This window comes from Ambystoma mexicanum, chromosome 4p, assembly GCF_040938575.1.
Source record: "Ambystoma mexicanum isolate Mex_15411 chromosome 4p, UKY_AmexF1_1, whole genome shotgun sequence".
Lineage (NCBI taxonomy): Eukaryota > Metazoa > Chordata > Amphibia > Caudata > Ambystomatidae > Ambystoma > Ambystoma mexicanum.
In genome coordinates, this window is record NC_090927.1 from 939,395,871 (window position 1) to 939,419,834 (window position 23,964).

The following is a 23,964-nucleotide window of genomic DNA, read 5'->3' on the forward strand; positions in this document are numbered from 1 at the left end:
ATTGTTGGAAGTGTAATCACAAAATATCAGACTTTTGGCGCATGTGGTGGGAGTGTGAGAAAATGCAGGAGTTCTTGACTAATGTTATGACCTGGGTGAGGGAGCTGGATGGGATACAGATGATTTTTTCGCCCTTGCTGATTTTGCTGGGGGTATGGGGTTGATAAGGAGGATGAACTACACCGAAACCACATGGCTTATACCCTGTTAATTGCTGCTAGGTGTTGCATTTCACAGCAGTGGAAAAGGCCCACCCCCCACGAAGAGAGAATGGCATCAGAGTGTGAGAGACATATAAGATATGGAATATCTCACATACTTGCTTTACAAATCAAGAATGCAATATAACGGAATACTGCATTGCGCAAACTTGGAAGTAATGTCTTGGCACACTTTTGCCAGCTTGTGCAGCGAGTACTGGGGACCTTATGTTTTGTGCTGATCACTTTACATGCAATACTCAGCATGTCCACAACAAGCCCATCAACACTGTAGAGTTCAATTAATAATGCCTGGGAGCCCTGGGACTTTGTGTTTTGTGCTGAACACTTTACACACAAGACTCTGCATATCTACAATGTGTCCATCGACACTGCAAAATTCACCTAATAATGCCTGGGCGCTGCAGGGTGATCGGTATTCTACTAGCTGCAAATGCTTCTATTAAACTCACCGGACATGTGTGAAAGCGCGCTCGAAGTCGGAAGCAAAGTCGTGAAGCAGTTTTTCAACTCTGCTGTCTGAAGTCTGAAGGTGAGAATTGTAAGTGCTTTCCTAATCTCTGCTGCTTACATTTATGCTTGGTGTAGTCTGTCTAAACATACTGACACATCTATCGCTGAGGAAATGTTCTAAATGGCGAAGAATTTACCATTACCTAATTCCCCGGGCGAAAGTGAGGGTTCAGCCCTAGATTGTCACTTGTAAATAATGCGGGGAAAAATGTGGGCGATATTCCAACATTAAAAGTACTGGTACCGCCTTTTGTGATTGAGAAGGAGGAGGATGTGACGAGCTCCCTTATAATTGATGAAGCTATTGTTGATTTATTGGACAATCATGAGATGTTACCAATTGTGTCTGATATAAATTCTCTTCAATCACCTATGATCTATTCTGACTCTGAGGGGGTTGTCGGAGAGACCAACACCTCAGTTACTTCATATGCCTCAACATCTCAACCTAGGTGTCACAAGAGCTGTTTACCTTCACCTCCTCAAACAAAGTATGAAATTATCTTTAACTCTGACAATGCATTAAACTACATTTTATCTTCCTTTGTTTCCATCTATGAAAGTATAAAGTCAGAGGTCCAAATTCATACAATTACATTAGGCCTCCTTCATCGAAAATTACATACTGTGACAAACAAAGCTGAACTTAAGACTCTGATCTTGCAGAAGTCTCAGTATCGACCTACAGATATGTCCAATCTGTCTCAAGCAATTAAAATACGGCTTCCTCATCTCAAGGTAGAGTTGAAATATGTAATGTTTCAACCACTATAAATGACTTTGGGCCTCATTCCGACCATGGCGCAAAGGGATAGCTGGCACCGTTAAGGACAATGGTGCCGGTAATCACTTTGCGCCCTATTAGCCTGGTTTTACCAGACGTCCTTAGCGGGTCCCGCGAGCAGACCTCGTAATGAGGCGGTAGAGGCTTAATGGGGCCGGCAGCTCTACCGGCGCCATTAACCCTCTACCGCCTTCCTCGTATTGAGGACCATAGTCTTGATGGTCATCAAACATTTTTCCAGAATGCATAAAAGGGAATGGTTGGACGTCTGACTGGAGAGCTTCTAACTCTGTTTAAAATAGAGAGTTATTTATCAAATGTAAAAACATTGAATACACGGATGGGATTCCCTGCAGTGGAATTTGTTAATGATGTTGAGGGGGAGCAATGTGCTTCCCTGCTAATCTATATATCTTTGGCATGAGTGGGTAAAAATGATAGATGTTTTTTTGAAAGAAATAAGATAATGAGTTAAATGTTGGCTGAGTTGTCACTATTCTGGTCTTGTGATTATAGTGGCCACTGTGAATTCTGCTTGTCCTCTGCATGAACCAGATGACCTTGAAAACTACATTATGTTGTCGAATGATTGTCGCTCAACGAAGAAGTGCGACCATGGAAAAAATGGCCTTTACAAATTAAATGGTGCGTTCAAGGGGGATGTTCCTGGAAATTACACTTGGTCTGGGGGAACTAAAGTCAATTTTGGACTATTATTTATGGACAAGTGTATGTTTGCCAAATGTGCCAAACTCAAAGTTGTGCACATTCCCTGATGCGACTATTGTTTTCTAATTTGCTATTTGAACTTGCAGTCCGGTTCTAAACATTTCCCAGGGTCTCTCCTCTAATTTTAGGGGAAATAGAATATCGTGGAACAAGGGCTCCCCTAGGAGAGTAAATGGTAAAAGTACATACCTCTTGCAGCCTCAACAACATTGAAGAAGTGCTGTCTTCCAATCGGACTGTTGCCCGGGCTGTTGGACGTAAAAGTCAAAACTCTGGATGCATAGTCAAATTATGCTCCCATATGCATGATCATGAAATTGTTGCTAAAAAAAGGGAATTAAGATCATCAATCAGGGCCATTGAAAAACAATAGACTTTCCAAATAAATTTAGAAAAAGAAAACATTGTTAAAATCACTGTAAAATATATTAACTGGGTCAGGAGCCAAAGAGACAGACTTACACAACAGGACACATAACTGATGCTTGCTAGCCTTAAATGTAGGAGATTTGTTGACTTCTGGAATTTGGTGAATAAATCAAAATGTTTGAATAAAGGAGCATGGATTAATGCGGTTTCAGATTCCCAATGGGTTTCCCATTTTGAACAACTACACGCAAGGGATCAAGGGGCACTGTTTCCTACGAGCCTACCATTCTTAGGGGTCAATTATGAATATTCGATTCACTTTTCTGCACAAATTGTTTTTGTTGTCATCTTGGAAGCGCAGTCTAAGGCTAAAGGACCTAACAACTTATCAAATAAACTCTTTAAAGATATTCCACATGGTTGGGCTAATATTCTGTCACTACTCTTTACAGACATCAAAAAAAGGCTGTTTTCCTCCATCATGGGGAATATCTTTAATCATCCCAATTTACAAATGTGGGCCATGTAGTGATCCCTACAGTTACTACCCAATATCAATTAGAGACGTAGACAGTAAAATCTATGCTACAGTCTTTTGAAACATTCTGAAATTTGGGCAAGAAAAGTGGGACGATTAAATAAACAGCAAACATGTTTTGTCAAAGGAACAACATTGAATGGATACATTTTGAATTGTTGTCAACAACTTGTCAACAAAGGCCTCTATAAATCCATCCACGTTTCTACAATAGAAGTTAAGTGCCTCATTTGTTCTGGTGGGGATAAACCGTCTATGGCAAAAACTGTATAATTGAGGTATTGCCCCAAGTCTATTGAAACTAATCATACAAAGGTACGATTCAAATGGGGTCCAGGTGAGATTGAATAAGGCAGGGCTATTTCAAAAGCCATTCCCATTGATAACAGGCTAAAACAGTGTTGTATATTAGCTCTCTGCCTTTTCAATCTTTATGTTTCGGACATGGGGGAGGAAATTGAAAGCGCTGCTTTAGCTCCTCCAAAAATGGGGCATCTGCATATTATCTGGTCCACCTACGTTGATGAGTTGTTGTTATTAGACATCACAACAGTAGGTTTACAAAGGGTGATGAATGCCTTTGAAATGTTTGCAAAACCAAATTATTTGAAAATAAATGTTGGGAAGTCCATAGTGTTTACCTGTACTTAAAAAAAGTCCATAGTTAGAAGTAACTGGATAATAGGAAGTGCAACACTTCAGAAAGTATCTTTGAATAAAGCTAATATGACCATTTCTTTCAGACATCAAACTGAGTTATTTATTTATTTGTATTTATTGGACATTTGTATGGCGCCTACACAAGTGTTTCCAGGTGGCACCAGACAAAAAGGGAGTGGGAGAACATGGGACTCACAAAAGCAGAGCTACACAAATGGTTATATTGTCATTGTGACAATCCTACTGTGCAAGTGCATGACAAGGTGTTAAGTTGATGGGGGGGGGTGTTAGAGGGAGAAGTGCAGAAGTAGGGTGCCCCCAAGAATGGGGGAAGGCAAGTGCTCTGTGGGCCAAGGTGGCAAGTGCCAAGGGACGAGGGGGGAAGGCAGGATGAGTATGGTGGGAAAGGAGGACCAAGTTGGGCTAGTCCGGGGAAGGGAGCCTGAGGGCAAGTGCTGGAAATGGATGCTGGGGGAATGGTGGGGGATGGTCCGGTCCCTGTGTGACTCTCTAGGGACCTCCATGTCCCAGGAGGATAGCTCATTGGCAACCTGCTCACCTTGGAAGCAAGACCACACAAAGCAACACAGGTTTGATCCCCGGGTCCGCACTTAGAAACCTCTGGGTATTTAAGAGCGGTATAAATATGCAACTAAGACAACAACAGCAACAACAATAAAAAATACTGTAACAGCGCCTCGATGCCCCAGGGCTATGTGAGCACTTTAAAAAGGCAAATAAATAAAATATCCCAGTTGCGTGGCAGATAGACAGCTAGCAAGGGAGGGAGAGTGGGAAGGAAGAGGAGAAGAGGAAAGATTTAGTAAGTTTCCAGAACTTAAGAAGATCTGACTCAAGTCTTAGGGCAGAGGGAGGCTGTTACTGAGGGTGGAGCCAGCCAAGGACAGGGATATGCCTCCCACTCTCTGCTTTGAGAAGCATTTGACCTGCAGAGAGTTGGACCAGAAGAGCTAATGACTCTGGCCGCAAGGACTTTACAATGGGAAAGCTGGATATAAAGAGGTCCAAAGCACCAGACAGCATTGTGGATGATGAAAAAGGGTTTTGAATTTAGGGCTGGAGAGATGCAGTCCCTGGGATTGAGGACAAGGATAAGTCTTGCAGTCCTCTTCTGGATTAGTTGAAGGGGGCGAAGGGAGGAAAGAGGCAGGTTGAGGAAGAGGCTGTTGCAGTAGTCAAGCCTAGAGAGAACCAGGGCTCTGGAGACGTTGAGTCTCTAGGGGAAGGTAAGGAAAGGTAGAATGCCCATGGGGAGGTGCAACTGAAAACGGGACTTCTTGGCATGGTCTGTGATGTGTGGAGAGAAAGAGAGGGAGGAGTCAAAGATGATCCCACGTTTTTTTGCCTCACAGGTGGGTTAGGGGAGGGGACCCAGGAAGTCTAGCCATAGAGTGTGGCGAAAGCAAGGAGTAGCTGTCCCAATGAGAAGAATCTCTGTCTTACTGGCATTAAGGCAGAAATAATTCCCAGACACCAGGCCTGAATAACAGTGAGGCAGTGAGGTATGAGAGAGGAGAAAGAGAAAGGCATCTGTGTCGTCTGTGTAACACTGGAAATGACGGAAGAAAATAGTAATCAGGTGGGCCAGAGGATCAAGGTAGATGTTAAAGAGCCAGGGAGATAGGATAGAGACACGAGGTGCCACAGGTAGAGAGTGGAGGAGAGAAAATGCCCTATTTGCACTTGGGAAGGTCTCTTTGAAAGGATGGAAGTCAGCCACACCAATGCCCAGTCAGTCTTGCCTAGGGTATTATGGAGACAGTTTATAAGGATGTTGACAGTGTCAAAAGCAGAAGAGAGATCGAGGAGGATCAGAACAGAGGGAATGTTAGAGTCCAGGGTGGGAAGCAGGTCTTCATGGGTGTTCAGGAGAGCAGTTTCCATGCCTCTGGCAGCCCTAACACCGGAATGATGGTCATGGAGGTTGCTGGTCAATTCGGTGTGGAGGGTCAGCTGGGGATGACCAGCTTCTCCAGGAGTTTTCCTGAGAAAGGGCGATAGAGATAGGGCAGTAGTTAGAAGCAAAAGAAGGGTCAGCAAATGGCTTTTTTAGAGGAGGGTGCATAAGAGAGTCATTGAGGGGTTGAGGGAAGGAGCCAGTGGCAAATGAGTGGTTGCAGAGGTCAGCCAAGGATGGAGTGAGAGAGGCAATGTTGTCCCTGATGGTTTTGGAGGAGCAGGAGAGCACCTGTTTAGTGGAGACTTTCACAGAGCGGACAACATTCAGAGACGATCAGAGCAACACCACAACCAGTATGGCAGGGTCTGGGATTGGGCAGGATCTTGTAGCCCTCAGAGAAAAGAATGTCAAAAGCTGGCCTTGAACCATGTCTCAGTCAGAGTAAGGATGTCAAGGTCTTCAAGGAGGTGACAGATGTCAGAGCAATGTTTGATAGCAGAGCTAGAATTGAGGGTAACTAGGTGAAGCTGTTTGCTCTTTAAAAGATTTGCAAGGGGGGGCACAGGGGTGGGGTGCCACCACTGTGGGGTAAGAGGGATGAGGAAGGAGGGGTTGAAGGAGAGGGAGGGAAGTTGAAGAGAGAGGGAAGATGTCTGTCAAGTAGGCAGAGGTTGGGCTGAGAACCTGCAGGCCATACGTGTACATCCTAAACAATCTGTATGTTTACTTTTGCTAATGTATGTACCAACATGTATGTAACCTGTAACTTCAAGACTACTTGTTGGGCGGCTTCTTGTAACCCTTAAATAAGCCTTCTTACACTCCGTTTTAAGTGCCTCAATGCCCGTGGGCTGTAGAGCGCTCTACAAATGTAAATAAATAAATAAATAAACCCTGAGCCATAATATTGCCATTACGATAGACATTAATGGTGCCTTTGAAAGATGTGAAATAAGCCAAGAGCACTTCCCATCTGGTGCTGCCAGTAATGGGAGAGGGGGTGAAAGAGGATAGGACAGAGACCATATGGGGTGTCCATAGGTTAGAAGAAAGAACAGCAAAGAGAATGCCATTGATAGTCTGGCTAGAGGAAGCATTGATGTAGGTGTTTGCGATGGCCAGACCAGGGTTGGCACTCATGAGTGCTTTTTTAGTTTCTTCCTTCCAGACTTTATGAGAGAGGGAGGATAGGAGATGGAGAAACTGTTAGAAAAGGTAGGGGAGCCAGAGAGTGCCATTGGGGCAGAGACAAGAGAGGGAGGGGGAGGGAGCCAGAGTATATCAGGGGAGATGGTCAAGCACTATGCAGCAGTAGAATCACACTAAGCGGCCAGGCAGACAGAGATCAATGAGCACGCTGGAACTTCCCAGATATACAGATCATTAACAAATTGGCAGCACACCAACATTTATTTTAGCCAAAAGCACTCAAAAGCAGTACAAAATGGTGGTGGGTGCACAGTTGGAAGCACACCTTAATTAGATTTTAGCCAAAAGCACTAAAAAGCAATACAAAATTGTGGTGGAAGCAAAGCTCGAAGCATACCTAAATTCGATTTTAGCCAAAAGCACTCAAAAGCAGTACACATTGGTGGTGGATGCACAGTTGGAAGCCAATAGAAGAGTTATACGTCACGTGTTTTCATTTTCTTTTTCTTTCATTGAAGTAGGGCAATTAGATACACATCAAGATGCATAGTACTGTTGGTGCAGAGAGTTGGGGATTACAAATTGTGCAGGCAGTAATTAGGGTAGATATAATGACCAAGGAAGGTGTGTGGGCCAGGGAGATCCAAGAAATGCTTACCAGGGCAATTAAATCAGGATTTTGTTTGTAGACGGAACGTGTGGGTCTCGAAATCAGTATGAGAACCGTTTAGAGTGTTGCAGGGGGTGGTGCTCCCTCCAGCACCGGACAAGGCCAGACATGGAGGGGCTAGGCCCTTATAAGAGGCTATTTGAAGGGGCCAGCAAACACCTGCTGGCTCCAGCAACTCCCTACAGAAGTAAAGAAATGCTCAGCCAATCAGGTGAGCTTGCAGGCATCGATGGGAGGGTGTCAGATCAGCTGTTCATTAGACAGCACGGGGCAGTCATGTTGGAAGGCCTTCACCGGACACACAAAGAAATGCAGGCAATACGGGTGGCAGATGCGGGCAGGCGCGATGTAGTAGCCGCCCAGTCATGAGATCAAACACCAAAGTGGAGCACAAAATGCACCTTATGTAGGCTCTCCCTTGAGGGAGCCGGAGATCGCATGCCAGCTCTGGCAACTCCCCACAGAGGTAGGAAAATGATCAGCCAATCAGGCAAGCTGGTGTGCGTCCCGGGCGGATGTCGGATTAGCTGTTCATAAGACTGTGCAGGGTTACTGATTAACAAGATGAATTAAATTAAAAACAAATATTGCAAATATGAATTTCTCCCCCTTTTTGAAAAATTATGTTACTACTGCTCTTCCGAAACTAACCTATGGTGTAAAACCGTATAGAGTATGGGTTATTTCTATCCTGGAAAAAATGGAAAGCAACATTTGGAGGAAAGTATTAGGAATCCCAAACACATCTCCCACGTCAGCAATTGTGTATGAATTGGGAATATGCAGTATTAAGTCAGTGGTGAGGTGCAAGTGGTTGGCTTTTTTATTATAAACTTTTGCTTCCATGTCCCAAGTCATTATATTTGGATTTGAAGATAATGTTAATGTCAGATACAGAGAACATTATTAACAACAATGGAGTATTATGTGATCGAATTTGAGAGGAAATAGGCTCCTCAACAGTTTATTTGAAAATTACTCCAAATTGAGTCAAACAATCTCTATTGCGGTTTCTATTGGTGTCTCGGGCCAGATGGCTTTCATAGCCAAAGGAGTATGCAACACCTTCTCCACAAATATCCTCTGGAGGTTATTTACGTGTCGAAAATGTAGAAAGGACTTCTAAAGGACTTCACTAGATTTAGTTGGAATCTATATATATAACGTGTGAAGTCCTAAAGCGTCACAATGAACTTGAACATGATTGTATAAGTTGTTGAATTTGTCTAGTGGTGGGTTCAATCGAAACTCTGGAGCATTTAATAATGAACTGTGCTAAATTACGTTCTAAACGTCAGATTTATTATGTTACATTTTTTGCGAAGATGGAGCGGGTGGACTATGACTCGTTTCGGCAATACTGTTTCAGTGATGCAAGAAGGTCACTATGTATTGCAGTTGTTGGTTTCTTAAATTCTCTAGGTCTTAAGGAAATTGCTAACTGATATAAGCTTTTGTGATGATGGATTATTGTAATGGATGTGTTTTATTTAAAAAGGTTGAATGTAACTTATTTTAATTGGTTTATTTTTTATTTTTCTTGTTATATGTGAAATTGTTAAGTTGTAGGGCCATGTAGTTATGGTTAAGTTGATAAACCCATAGGAAGAACACTTTTTGGGTGGCTCATAACTGTGCCCCCCTGGTTTGGTGAGGTTTGGTCAAGGGGGGCACAGTTATAGGGGTGTCCCAAAATTGCTTTTTCCCATAGACTGAATGGAGAAGAAAATTTGCTCACGCCTACATCCCGAACCGCTGGGCAGATTTTCATCAAATTTGCTGCATTTCTGATGTCATCTTTGATGTTCTGGGTGTTAGTCTTAGCAGTGCATGGTGGTGGCTGTGCTACTGACACTTAACCTGCTCGTACTGTCTGCAATCAAAATGGAGGTGTCTGTAGAACACCTACCCTGTCCGCATGTCTGCAAAGTTGTGGCGCACCTTCAATTAGTTCGGGGACCCTAGCCCTGTCGGGCGGACACATGTGCACATGCGCATTCCACCTTCGGGGTTCTACGAACAAGGCGTCTGTCCGGAATGTTTGTTATTAATCAAAATGGGGGTCTCCTACAGACACTTAACCTATCCAGTCTGTCTGCAATGAAAATGGTGGTGACCGTAGAATACCTGTCATGCCTGCATGTCCGCAAAGTTGTGACACACCTTTAATTAGTTCGGGGCCCATAGCCCTGTCTGCCGGACACCTGTGCGCATGCGCATCCCAACCTCAGGGTCCTATGAACATTGCGCCTGTCCAGACTGTCTGCCGCACATGTGTTGCACTTTTAAATAGTTTGGGGACCCAAATCCTGTCCATAGAACACCTATACGCATGCGTACAACTGATCCCACGCAATATGAATTCTATGGACAGCCGTCCCATTCGCAAACGTGTCTGCGACATCATCATGTGACCAAACCCACGCTGAGCGTAGGCCCTTGACTGTGGACAGTGTCTGGCCCCCCAGACACCAAAAAAGTACTTTTAAGAGCAATCAAAGATGTTTTGCCATGAAACTTCACACTTGTAGAGGTCCCAGACTATGCCCCTACCAATCTGGATACATTTTGGAACTTTTTGAGCCCTTTTTGGTGTCCAAAGTGTCTGCGGACAGCACGGTTGTCCGCGGAGCGCTGCCCAGCACCCCAATAAAAGGCCACACCCCAGAGCTACTCCTCATTCTGTCTTTCTGTCCAAGACAGAGCACTACTGCAGATTTGTGCTTTTTCAATCTTTGCTGGACCTGCTTTTGCTCCTGCCTTAATTTCATTTGGATACTAGCAGGAATTATTTTGGCTCCTTTGTGCTGACCAGGACTATTCAGCTTTTGCTATTCAGATTGCTATCTTCCTCATTCCTGAAAGCTTTCCTGATGGCTTCCATGGCTGCTCCTGCTGCTGGTGCTACTTCTGCCTCAGCACCACTCCCACCCCCTCCACCACCACCACCTTCCCAAAGGCCTGGAGAGGGGAACAGGCGTGGAGATGTACAGAGGGATGAAGAGGAAGATGAGGATGAGGTAGTGGAAGTCCCCACTACTGCCGGCCAGTGTGAGACTTGGGTGTGGAGGCTCTTTACCACCGTTGGAAAGGTACCCAAGGCACGTGCAGACAAGGTGTGCTGCACTGAGTGTGACATGGTGCTCAGACATGGCAAACCTGGTTTGTGCAGCTACAGGACCACTTTGATGCAGCAACAACTGAGGTCATACCACAAGACTGCAGTTCGGAGGGTTGTCCCCTTTGAACAAAGTAGTAGGTTGAGTTCCTCTACAACATCCTCTGTACCTGCTCCTGCCACCACAAGAGACACTTCTGTGGGGCTGTGCATCCCTGAAACAGCCTAACAGGCCTTATGCGATGCAGTAGACCCTTACCTTTTAAGGGTCACTATATTGTGCATGTATTGCAATGCGGTACTCTGCAGGGGGAAACAATTTTGGAGTGCTTTCGAGGCTTTGGTCCGGGAGCATGATAAAAATTGCCCCCTACCCAAGTTAGGCCCACCCAACTTCTTCCTCTCTCCACTTGCCCTTTCTTATCCCTGTGGTTGGTGCCCTTCGCCTACCTTCCCTTCCTTTCCTTATGTGTCGTGTCAAAAAAGCCAAAGAAAAAATACAAAACAACAAACACCTAACAGAAAGGCTCTTTTCAAAACCACCTTTCACAGTTTAGAAATAGAAGTGCCAATAAATGAGTGCAGGCCTCGTGCAACCTGCGAAGTCAGCAGCTAGTCCATGGACTTTTAAAATGTGTGGGGTGGTGCGCTCAAAATCATTGCACTATTCTCTGGGAGGAAGTGGTGACTCTGAAAAGTGCCTTTTTGTAGTGTTTGTTTGTGTTTGAAAAAGTTCAAGTGACCAACACATATAGGAAAAATGGTTGCTATAATTGCAAAAAGGGGTGCAATGCATTTTGGATATTTTATAGAAAAATCTGATTGCCAGTATCAGTAAGATGGACACCATCTCTGCGAAAAGTATTTGTGCTACGAAACAGAATATTTTCATTGTGGAAAGAGGGCATGCCAACATCTCTCAAAAAAGTGCAATCAGCATTTTTGACATTGCGCCTCGCTTTCTACATTTGCGGACCAAATGAAGAAGCATGCAACCACATTTGTCTTTGTGCAATACGAGATAAAATTACTCGGGAGTTTGGAAACATGTCCATGACTTTCCCAAGTCCCTCTTTCATTGCAAACTGCAAGGCGATTCTAGTAACATGTCCTAAACTGTTCCCTTCACAATGAATAATAATAATGTCAGAATGACGGTGTGTCACCAAAGTGGAACAAAGAGGAACCAAATCCAGCCACTTCTTTCCATGCACTCCATACCAGTGCACATCCACATGATGGAATCCAAGATGTGCAGCCGCTCCACTGTGCTCTGCATGCGCCTCCAACCAATGTATCCACAAGTCTCTCAAAATCCAACGACCTGCCTCCTGAAAGACACAGCCATAACCATCTGCTCTCCTCTCAGCAAACAGACATTCTGCCAAAGTCTCACTCCTGGTACGACTTCGACTTCGTCACCCTAAAACGCAACTGCAGGGTGGCTGAGAGGAAATGGTGTGCTTCTTGTATATCCTCTGACAAACAGGCCTGTCGTCTGCTCTAAAGGCAATACCGGTTTGCTGTCCGAACCAAGAATAGAGCTCATATCCAAGCCTGCATCTCTGCGGCATCTAACAACTCGGCTGAATGCTTTAAAATCTGCAAGGAACTGGCCAATCCTGCTGCAGTCTCTGCCTCTCCTGTCCCTTCCCAATTCCTCAGCACAGCACTGGCTTCTCACTTCATCTCTAAAACCAGGACATCCTGTCCTCACTCTCCTCCTAGCCCCACCTCCCCCTACTCCCTGCTCTTCCTCTGGCCCTTCTACAGCCACCTCTCCTCCCTCCTTCTCTGTCTTTCCCCTGTTCTCCGCTGATGAGTTTTCTAGACAAGTCCGATCTATGAAAGTCTTGTTGAAACAGGTTCACCCCTGTTCCCCCAAAACTATCAAGGACCACATTGACTCCCTGGCTCCTGCCCTAACTGACTTCTGCTATTACTCCTTCACCACTGGAGTCTTCCTAGCCACCCTGAAGCAATTCCTTGTGCACCCTCTTCTCCAGAAACGCTCTGCCGACCCCTCCCGCCCTGTTAACTATAGCCCAATCTCCATCACTCCCTTCCTGGACAAGCTCCTGGAGAAACTGGCCATCTCCCAGCTTAATCCGCACACTGAATCTGTTGGTTGTCTTCATGACCATCAGTCTGGCTTCAGAACTGCCGGAAGCACGGAAAATGCTCTCCTGAATATCAGTGAAGACCTGCTCTCCAGCCTTGATTCTAACACCCCTTGCATCCTCATCTTGCTTGATCTCTCTTCTGCCTTTGACACTGTCAACCATGCCGGCCTACTCAACCGTCTCTGTAATGAATTGGGTATCACTGGTCAGGCTCTGGTGTGGCTGACTCTCCCAGGTCCAACTTGGGTCCTTCCTATCCACTATGTTTTTCTCTACCTGTGGTGTCCCCCATGGGTCTAATCTCTCTCCCGGGATGTTCAACCAATACCTGGCACTCCTCGCCTACTGCATTGCCGCTCTCTGCCCCAACTTTTAGTGCAATGCAGATGACACAAGGCTCATCTTTAGCCTACCATTAGCCTTCTCCTCTCCTTTCCTCATCTCTGACTGTCTGTCTGCTATCCAGAAGTGGTGTGCTGCCAATAACCTCTGCCATAATGCCAGTAAGAATGAGATTCTCCTCATTGGCTCACCCACTCCCTCCTTCCTTGTAGCTCTCTGGCTGGTCTCTCTTGGCCCTCCCCCTCCTCCCACCTGCAAGGCTAAAAACCTCACACTCATCTTCAACTCCACACTCTCCTTCTCTCTCACATCTCTGATGTCTCTAAGAAGTCACACTACCAGCTGCAACTCCTCAGAGATATTCTTCCTTTCCTCTCCTTCCCCCAGAAGCTCACTGTCTCCAGAGCCCTGTTTCTCTCTAGTTTGGACTATTGTAACAGCCTCTTTCTAAATCTGCCTGCTTCTAATATCTGCCCTCTGCAACTTATCCAGAGCAGGACTGCAAGACTTTTCCTTGGCATCAAGCCCAGGGATCGTATCTCTCCAGGACTGAAATATCTGCACTGGCTCCCAGTGGCTGCGAGGATTAAGTTTAAAACCCTCTGCATCATTCACAAGGCCTTCTGGGGCCTGGAGCCTGAATACCTTTAACTCTCTCTTCCTAAATATCTTCCTTCTCAAGCTCTTTGTTCATCCGCCTCCAAATCCCTCAGGGTCAGTCGCTTTTCCAAGCAACGAGTTGGTGATAAATCTCTTTATTCGGCTGGTGCCTCCCTCTGGAACAGCCTCCCTGCCTCCCTTAAACTTGAGGAGAACCATCTCCGGTTCAACAAGCACCTCAAAACCTTTCTCGTTCCTTCTGCATGTTCTTCTCCTCTCCTCTGCTTACCTCCTGGCTGTAACCGGAACTGCACTGGCTACCTGTATACCCTCTGACCTCAGGCCCAGGCCTTCCCCTGCCAGTGTCACACACCTGCACTGTCCACCTGGCAACCCCTGCAGTTGGGGACTGTTCTGTATCCCTACAATCCCCCTACTAGCCCTTGACAGCTGATGATGCCCGCACTTACCCATGCACTTGCCACTTGCTGGCCGTTTACTTACTATGGTTATCATCTTTCTCATGTACTGCACTGTCCCTGACCCCTCCACATGCACTTGCGTGGTCTGAAGGACACCTGGCCTAGTAGGTTTGTTGTCCATCCTCCCTTTGTTCCCCTCCCTTGCCTCATCGCGCCTTGAAACACTTCTGTATAGTCGCATTATAAATACCATATCATATCATATCATTACACATCACACCCTGGCTTGCAGAGTTCCATTTCCTTGCCTGCCAGCCTCAAAATCCCTGGATGAGGCACATGCGCTCTGCGGACTACCGCAGTGTCCATGGACATATCATGCAATTCGTGAGGGTGTGGACGGAAATTGCAACCAGAGTAGCACATTTCTTCTTTGGTGGTGGCTCTGAAAAGACCCTTTTTTTGTTTTTTTTGTTTTTTTTGCTTTGGACCCTTTCAGATTTTTTCTGCTACACCTACTAAATGCAATCTACATAACTTCACAACAACCTTCTGACTGAAGTTTGAATATTACTACGAAAGGTTTTATTCCCACAATCTGTCAAAGTAATGCCATCACAAAAAAAGAACCTGCACCATCCTCCAAAAGGTTCTCATTTTGGAATAATTACGGACATCCCAACAGCACACATAAAAGAAGATATCCCTTGGTTAAGAAGATGCCTTCCTATGTATTGTTGAGGATTGAAGACAGTGTGACACATCCATGCAGCCCTAGGTGGTTGTTGGGAAAATATGGTCTTTGGCTGTGGAAAGAGGTCATTAATGCCTTCAGGAACTGCTCCAGGTCACCCTGCAAAGGTACTGCACTTACATACCCCAAACATATTCCTCCACAATTAACCACCAGTATATTTGGACTGTTGAAAACAGCCATATTTTTACAAAGTGTAAGTATATCTTGCAAATTTCTCCCTGGCATATCACACCACATAGCATCCAATCCCCCCAATCCAAGATTGACAGAAATGCCTCATATCTCTGCATACATCTGCAGATTTCTCATAAAACAATCTCCCACCATCCACACACGCACTCTCTCCATCACTCCAACCACAGACATCTTCACTACACCCATCAATGAAAAAAAGGATGACACTCTCTCCATATAAATCACACCCAAAATGCCTGATTGGCTAATCCCCCATTTCCATTTCCATGCCAGGCATGCTGAGAAGCCCCAGATGTGGCACATCCTGTCTGCAGACTACCACGGTGCTGCGGATCACATAACACAGGGGCAGCCCTTCTTCTCTTTTCACTTCACTCTCTGCACCACTCCCTCATTGGATACTGTTAAGCAGTCACACAAGCATCCACCAATCACATCCAAGAACTCTACAACTAACTCTGTCATCACAGTTCAGCACTTTAGATGTACTGTTCATCACTCTGAGTACAAGTCTCCTGTGATTGCAAAGCACCTACAACAAACACTACATGTATGAATATTGTGTGGACAGTACATTTGCAACTCTTTTATAAATGCATGTGAACCGGGTACCTGCCACTTACCCTGAATAACCTGCAAAAAAGCATACTGTAATTTCTCCCATCTACTATCATCAAGTGTCACTTGCAAAGCTCTGTGCTTTCCAGGTTTACATGTACCGATATCACTCATTGTAATGTGCAAACTGTTATTCTCTTCTTTCCTTCTTTCATTTTCACAAACACTTCACCCTAAGCACACCTATTATAACATTCCTAAAATGCACACAGAACAAGAAACCTGCTTGTATCTTACCAAAGCATTCTAAGTACAGACATTGCATGCATTTGAACAGAGTGCCTGACACTTACCTTCCATAATCTACTAAATAGTCATACAGTCATGTGCCCCATCGCCTAACATCAAGTGGCACTTACTTACAAAGCTCTGTGCTTACAAACCTTTTTTTAATGTCCACTTGCATAATTGTTTCAAACTTCATATTTCCATTTCATCACCACTCTCTCTGATGTATTTATACATGAAAGAAAGAAAAACATATTGGAATCATGTTTAAAGCAAGTTGAAGTGGCAGGTCCTGTGTGAAATACCCAGAATGTACACAGAGAAGGGAAACTGCATGTATGTTGGCAAACCATGGCAAGTACATACTTTGGACAATTAACAGAACATACCATTCTTGCAAATCCAAACAAATACATGTATACATTCAGAACAGTGTCATTTGAAATGTGGATAAATTCATCAAAGAACTGTAAGGTTTCCTCCACTCATGTAGCAAGCATACATGTGTAGAAAAATGAATGGAATTCCACAAACAAAAACATTCTCCTTTGCAATCTGTACATCTTTCCAAGCCTTTTTCTTGCCCTACTACAGTTTCCACTAATCCAGTTCCACACTAAATAGTGCAACAGCAACACATACACTTTCAAAAGTGCACCTCATAAGACAAACGTACAAATACACCACTAGCCCCCTTAGCAATGATGCTGATGCTCCAAAGTCCCCATTCATATACAAAGCTGTGAAATTTAACACACACAGTACCTCTTCCGGGCAAGAAATCCATCTGCAAATTTAACTAATCTGTTCTACAATTGAAATTACTGTGCCATTCATAAACACACATATGTACTAACTTCCTTCTTTTGCAATTGCAGTGAAAAACACACTCCTCAAAGCCAGTGGCATCTCAAGTACAAAACAGAACCCAGAAGAAACCACCTCTTTGCATCCAACAAAGTAAGTGCAATTCTTTTGCAGTGTTCTGCCTGTTACTCAGACAGTACAGTGCTCTTCTATTGTAGGACACACAATTGTATCAACCCAACATCATTTGATTTACTATTCCTGATTGCACCTCAGCAGGTTCACACTTTGTATTGTCATAGGAACACCAGTATAGTAACACACAGATACGAGTAGAACCTTCCCAACCTGAAGTAACAGCCCATTGCAGAATCACACATCTCTACATGTATGCCTATTCTCATACTCAGACACTCGTGCACAGTGCACACACACATTGCACAACCTTCCAACCCACACTTTCTTTTTTTCTCCAACAGACACCCAAGAATGCCTACCAAAAGCAACTCTGTAGAAAGCAATACAGAAATAGAGCAGTTCAAACTAAAAGCGTACAAAATAGGCATCTGCCTCTAGTAGAATTTGTACAAAAAGTTCATACAAAACAGCTAATACAGTCACTAAGCCAAACTGAAGCAGTTTGCAGGAAAGAAACTCTGACTCCTCTTTCAAAATGTAAAACTAAAAATAAATGTATTAAGAAGACTGCAACTACCACTAGTGCTAACACTGCAACTATAAATCTTGATGTAGCCTCCAGTAAGCATACCAAAAAATTATTTTACAAACAATTCTCCACCGCAGAGTCATTCAGAACCTTATATAAACAGGGGACAATCATGCTCAACCCGTAAACCTGATGCAGACAACTAATCCTGGAAGCCATCTCTCAGCTTAATCTCCATACTGAATCTGTTGGTTGTCTTCATGACCATTAGTCTGGCTTCAGAGCTGCCAGAAGCATGGAAACTGCTCTCCTAAACATCCATGAAGACCTGCTCTCCTATCTTGACTCTAACACCCCCTGGGTCCTCATCTTGCTCGATCTCTCTTCTGCCTTTGACACAGTCAACCATGCCATCCTGCTCAAATGTCTCCGTTATAACCTGGGTATCACTGGTCAGGCACTGGCATTGCTGACTTCTTTCCTCTCTGACCGACCCTCCCATGTCCAACTTGGGTCCTTCCTCTTTGCTATATTTTTCTTCACCTGTGGTGTCCCCAAGGGGTGTAACCTCTCTCCCTGGCTGTTCAACCTACACCTGACACTTCTTGCCCACCGCATTGCCATGCTATGCAGGTGACACTCAGTTCATTTTCAGGCTACCTTCGGCCAACTGTTCTCCGTCTCTCATTTCTGGCTGTCTGTCTGCTATCCAGGAGTGGTGTGCCGCCAATGATCTCTGCCTTAATGCCAGCAAAACTGAGATTCTCCTCATCAACACACCTGCTCTCTCCTTTCCTGTCATTCTCTGGCCGGCCTCTCTTGGCCCTCCTCCTGCTCCTACCTGTGAGGCTAAAAACCTCAGGGTCATCTTTGACTCCACACTCTCCTTCCCTCCTCACATCTCAGATGTCTCTAAGAAGTTATACAGCTGCACCTCCTCAGAGGTATCCTACCTTTCCTCTCCTTCCCCTCACTGTCTCCAGAGCATTGGTTCTTTCTATGCTGGACAACTGCAACAGCCTCTTTCTAAATCTGCCTGCCTCTACTCTCTGCCCTCTGCAACTCATCCAGAACAGGACTGCAAGACTTGTCCTTGGCCTCAAGCCCAGGGATCATATCTCTCCAGGTCTGTAATCTCTGCACTGGCTACCAGTGGCTGCGAGGATCAAGTTCAAAACCGTCTGCCTTGTCCACAAGGCCTTCTGGGGTCGGGGGCTTCAATACCTTCAAATCTCTCTTCCTAAATATCTTCCCTCTCGAGATCTTGGCTCTTCCGCCTCCAACTCCCTTAGGGATTCCTGCCCTCATATCCCCAGCCCTCCAAGATGTCAGGCTGGAGCCAGGACACGATCACCTACATGGCCCTCAAGGGCCTCTCCATCCCTCCAAAGGCCCACTTGGAGTCAGACTTGGCGCTTGTGGCACCAGACTCACTAACTCCCATAGGATAACATTGGGGATTGGACTTGTAGTGCATTGATGGGGACAAGATGGATGCCCCCACATATTTCGGTTCCCAGAACTGCATGTGCAGTCTAGTCTTTTGGGTGTGGTTCAGCCCAGAGACACCTGGGATACTCAGAGACTATTTAATTGATGCCCAGGCTGAGAAACATTCTTTGTGTTTTCTGCACCTGCAGCGGGACACTCACCGTGATCGGATCGGTCTCCAGTAGGCCTGCATTTTTCTTCTGCGCTTAGCTCCTGCAAGAACAAGAACACCGTTAGGAACGGCCTTACCTTGCGGTGCTTCTTCCCATCATTCATCGCTCCTTCTGTTCTGTGGGCATCTTCGGCAGTGTCATTCCCATCCCGGCACGCCGCTTCCTAAGGAAAAGGGAAAAGAACAGAAAAAAGGCATTCATTCAATACAGATATGAAAGGGTTGCATCGGCATCGCGCTCTCACGCATCTTCAGCGCTAATCATCTCAGCAGCACGTCACCATCCCCGGACGCCGGCCATCATCTAAGGAAGGAAAGGAACGAAGTTAGAGAACTGTTCAAAAGACTCATTATACTTACCTGTCGTACTCTTGCCAGTGAAGTAACTAGGCAGCAACGAGCCTGCATCAATCAACACAACCCTGCACTGAAAGCAGGATGGAGAGCACACTTTCCAAGAAATCAAGGTGAGCTGTGGATCAAAGGGAAGGGTTGGACCCCGGGGAAGAAGGGGTTCAAGCACACAGAGACAATAGGGAGTTAAACTCTACCAATCCTGTGTTTCAGGCCCAGTCTCCAGTCAAGTAGACTCCAGGGAAGGGTTTGAGGTCGTAAGAAGTCATAACAGGCTGAGTGACGTCCCTGTGGATACCAGATGAGCGTTACAGAACACAAAGCCTCACATCAAAATCCACCTGGGCATCATGGAAACGTCAGAAACCGACCTGTTAGCCCACATGTTGGGGCAGCTATGTTCCGAAGTACATGCAGCCAGGCAGGAGACCAACACCCTGAGGAGAGAGCTGATAGTAGCCAAAGAATGCACTGATGATTTAAGCCGGCAACTTCTCCAGTCACAAGCCGGGCATGCACCATTTCCGGGAAGCATGCCCTCGGTGCCAGCACCATCAGCCAATCCCGTTCAGATATCCCTTCCTGGGGCAGTTCCTTTGGCCCTGCCCAAATGATTTACGGGGGATCCCAAGAGGTTTGCAACGTTCATGAACCAGTGCCGCCTGCAATTCCTTTGTAGACCAGGGGCCTTTCCGAATGACCAATCACATGTCGCTTTTGTGCTATCCTACCTGAGTGGTAGCGCTGCAGACTGGTCTGTACCCTTTGTGGCCCAAGACGATCCTTTGCTGCATGACTTCAGGGGCTTTCAGCAGGAGATGGAAAAGCTTTTCTCCCGTCGTACTCATCATGAGGCATTAGACAACGAACTTCTGTCCCTACGCCAAGGAAATCAAGACCTATTAATATACATAGCCACGTTCAATAGACTCGTAGTTGAAGCAGAATGGCCAGTGCAGAAGAGAACCATGTTATTTCATCAGTGGTTGTGGGGGGAGCTCAAGGATGTTCTAGCACAAGTAGTGAACCCCCTGAAAGACTGCTCAGAATTCATTGACCTTGTTGTTCAACTAGATCATAGGTTGCAGGACCGAAGAGCAGATGAAACCAGACTGGACCCTCGCCCTATGTATATGCGTTCAAAGGACAATATTGCCCACACAATGGAAGGTTCAGGAGAACCAATGCAAATCGGGGGGGGGGGTCAGATCCCCTTGACTAAAGCGGAAAGGGATAAAAGGAGACAGCAGCAGTTATATCTGTACTGTGGAAGGTCAGGTCATTTCCTTAAAGAGTGCCCGGTGAAGCCACCGAGGAGGACAGTAGGGGCCACGGACAAGGAAGATACCATCAAGGATTCGGAAAACTCCACAACCCGGCAAGTGTAGGGGTCCACTTGTCGAGTGAAGAAAGTGAACTACAGACCTCCCATTTTGCACTATCTGTGGTCTTCATCAATCACCAACAACCATCTTGGATGCACGCAGTAAGAGCGTACATTGACAGTGGAGCCTTTGGGAATTACATGGACCAAGATCTTGCGGCAAAGATGGGGCTTCCGTTACGCCCTAAATCAACCACTGACACTGTTACCACTGTCGACGGCACAGCAATAGCTTCTGGTCCAGTATCCCAATGCACTGCAGCTTTAAACCTTCTGTGCCAGGATGGACACCAAGAATTTATCGTTTTCGACCTCATTAAGGCACGACAGTTCCGGTTGATTTTGGGAATGCCATGGTTGGTAGCTCACAATCCTCGAATCGATTGGCAAGCAAAATAACTGGCCTTTCCCGAGACTTGCTCCCACGCATGTTATCGCCAAGAGAAACAACCAATAGACACCAGAACCTCCACGCTTGTGACTGTGGCAATCGACACCCTACCAAGTGAATACCAGGACTATCAAGATATCTTTCAGAAAGAACAAGCTAATACCCTGCCACCGCATAGACCATACGATTGCCAAACCGACCTGATACCCGGTGCACAAATCCCTTGTGGGTGAATTTACGCACTCACAGAACCAGAAAACCAGCACCTGAAGGCCTATCTTGACCAATACCTGGCCAACAGTTTCATCCGTCCCTCGAAGTCTCCAGCAGCCAGTCCTCTATTCTTCGTACCGAAAAGGAGGGGGACTTGAGAATGTGCATCGACTATCGCGCACTGAACCAGATTACTGTAAAAAAACGATACCCCCTGCCACTGATCCCTGAATTGCTTGATCAAGCCAAAGATGCCCATATCTACACAAAACTAGACCTGAGGGGGGCATATCACCTTGTTCGCATAAAACAGGGGGACGAATGGAAAACTGCATTTCGCACCAAATACGGCTTGTACGAATATCAAGTAATGCCCTTTGGCCTTTGCAACGCGTCTGCAGCATTTCAATACTTCATGAACGATGTCATATGGTAATTGATTGATGTCTGTGCTCTAGTGTACTTCGAAGATATTCTAGTATATTCCACATCAAAGCAGGACCATGTTAAACACGTCTGATCCGTATTGGAGAAAGTCTGTCAACACCAGCTCTACACCAAGCTCGAAAAGTGCTCATTCCATGTCTCCGACGTGGAATTCCTGGGCTTTATTCTCAGCCCGAATGGAATCCGAATGGATGTACACAAGGTAGATGCTATCCTGAACTGTCCATCCCCAAATTCATTCAAGGGGGTTCAAAGTATGCTGGGTTTTGCAAACTTCTACCGCCGGTTCATCCCAGGATTTTCGCAAATTGTGCATCCCATCACGTCATTGCTAAAGAAAAGCAACAAAAAGTTCCAGTAGACAACAGAAGCCGAGGAAACTTTCCAGGAACTCAAATCAAGATTCACATCTGCCCCAATCTTACGCCACCCTCGCCCTGATCTCCCATACCTGGTGGAATCGGACGCCTCAAGCATGGTTATGGGAGCCGCCCTCTCACAAAAGGACCCCGAAATGGGCCAGTTACACCCTGTTGCCTTATGGTCGCATAAATTCACACCCCCTGAACTCAATTACGCTATCACAGTGTTAGGCAGAAACCTGAGCAGTTCCCTTAGGGACCACTGCAAAAGATTTAAGACTACAGGTGTTAGCAGTAAACCCACTTGGTAGCAGTCTGTACCACCCAGATTTACCTGGTAGCTGTGGCAGAGCAGTCAGACTTCCCTCAAGAAGAGTTAGGCAGTATGCAAAATATACTCAATAGGCACTCAGATACAATAATACAAGCAAACACTGACCAGAGCTTTGGTATCAAAGTATATAATTATTTATTTATAAACACACAGTTGAAACACTCCAGCACTCTTATTGTAAAATATTCTAAAAACAGTTACTATTATGATATATACACCCCTTTTTCCCTTATTAGAAAATCACAGTAAGACACCACTTATTTTCATACAGAGGTGAGCGCTTAACTAGATTGCACTCTACTAAGGTTGTGAAAAAGGGAGGGAAAAAGACAGGATATGCAGGATTACACCATTCTACGATTCAGGAACGCTATTAGCAAGGCAGAGAGCAAAAAGTCACCGTTGAGCCAAAGTCCAAAGGCTGGGCCCACTCTTAGAGAGAGCAGAGCACAAATGCGCCCAAGATCACACAGTTACACTAGGCTTTGAAAGTCTTGCAGAGGGTTCAGAAAAGAGTTTAGAGAGGCTTAGAAAAGTTTAGCCAGGGTGTCCCAGGCTAACCCAGGTTCGAAGGCCGGGGGCTATATCTACCCCGTACAGTCGGTTGCAAGGGAAGCCAGGCGGGACACGGTACCTTAAGTGGGAAGGATCCTCCTGCAGTGGCAGTTGTTCCTGGTAGTGGTTGCAAGTTGCGGCATCGTCCAGGGAAAGAGAAGATCTCGACGTGGAGGAAAGATGCAGGTCGTTGCACTACCAGGGCAGAAACCAGCCACAGAGTTTTCCGGTAAAAGGTGGCACCTTTATCTCGCGGTCGTGGTAAAACGTGGTATCCCGGTTGCCGGGGTGCTTAGCACGGGCAAGGCGGCCACGAGATACGTCGGGAAAGCAAAAAGACGGTGAAACTGGTTATTCCCACCAGTCAAAGGAAGAAGAATCTCTGGCGGGAGATCTCCTCTGTCGTTGGGAAAAGTGGTGAGACGGTCCAGCAGGGCTCCATCGGTCGTGGTGTCGTGGCAGGTCGGCTCAGCTTCTCCCTCGTCGGAGTCCTAGGTCCTGTGGCGACTTCTGAAGTTCCAGTCCCCAAAGCCCTGCTTTTATGCAGCAAACCCCCATTCACTCAGCCTAGCTGTCACTCAAACATGCTAAGTCGTGAGCCGGCCGGCTCACCACTTGGGCCAATCAGGACGGAGTGCGACTTGAGTTGCCTAGGCAACTCAGTCCAGGGTGCCTAAATTCCCCTCCACCCCGCCTAAGTACCCCAGACATAGTGGCACCACTTTGGAGGGCTTCTGTGGAGAAGCCCGCCAAAAAGTGGAACAAAGGGCTTGACTTGGGTTGGAGTCACAGAAGAGAACACAAACGCCATTTTAGAATCAAGTTTTGAC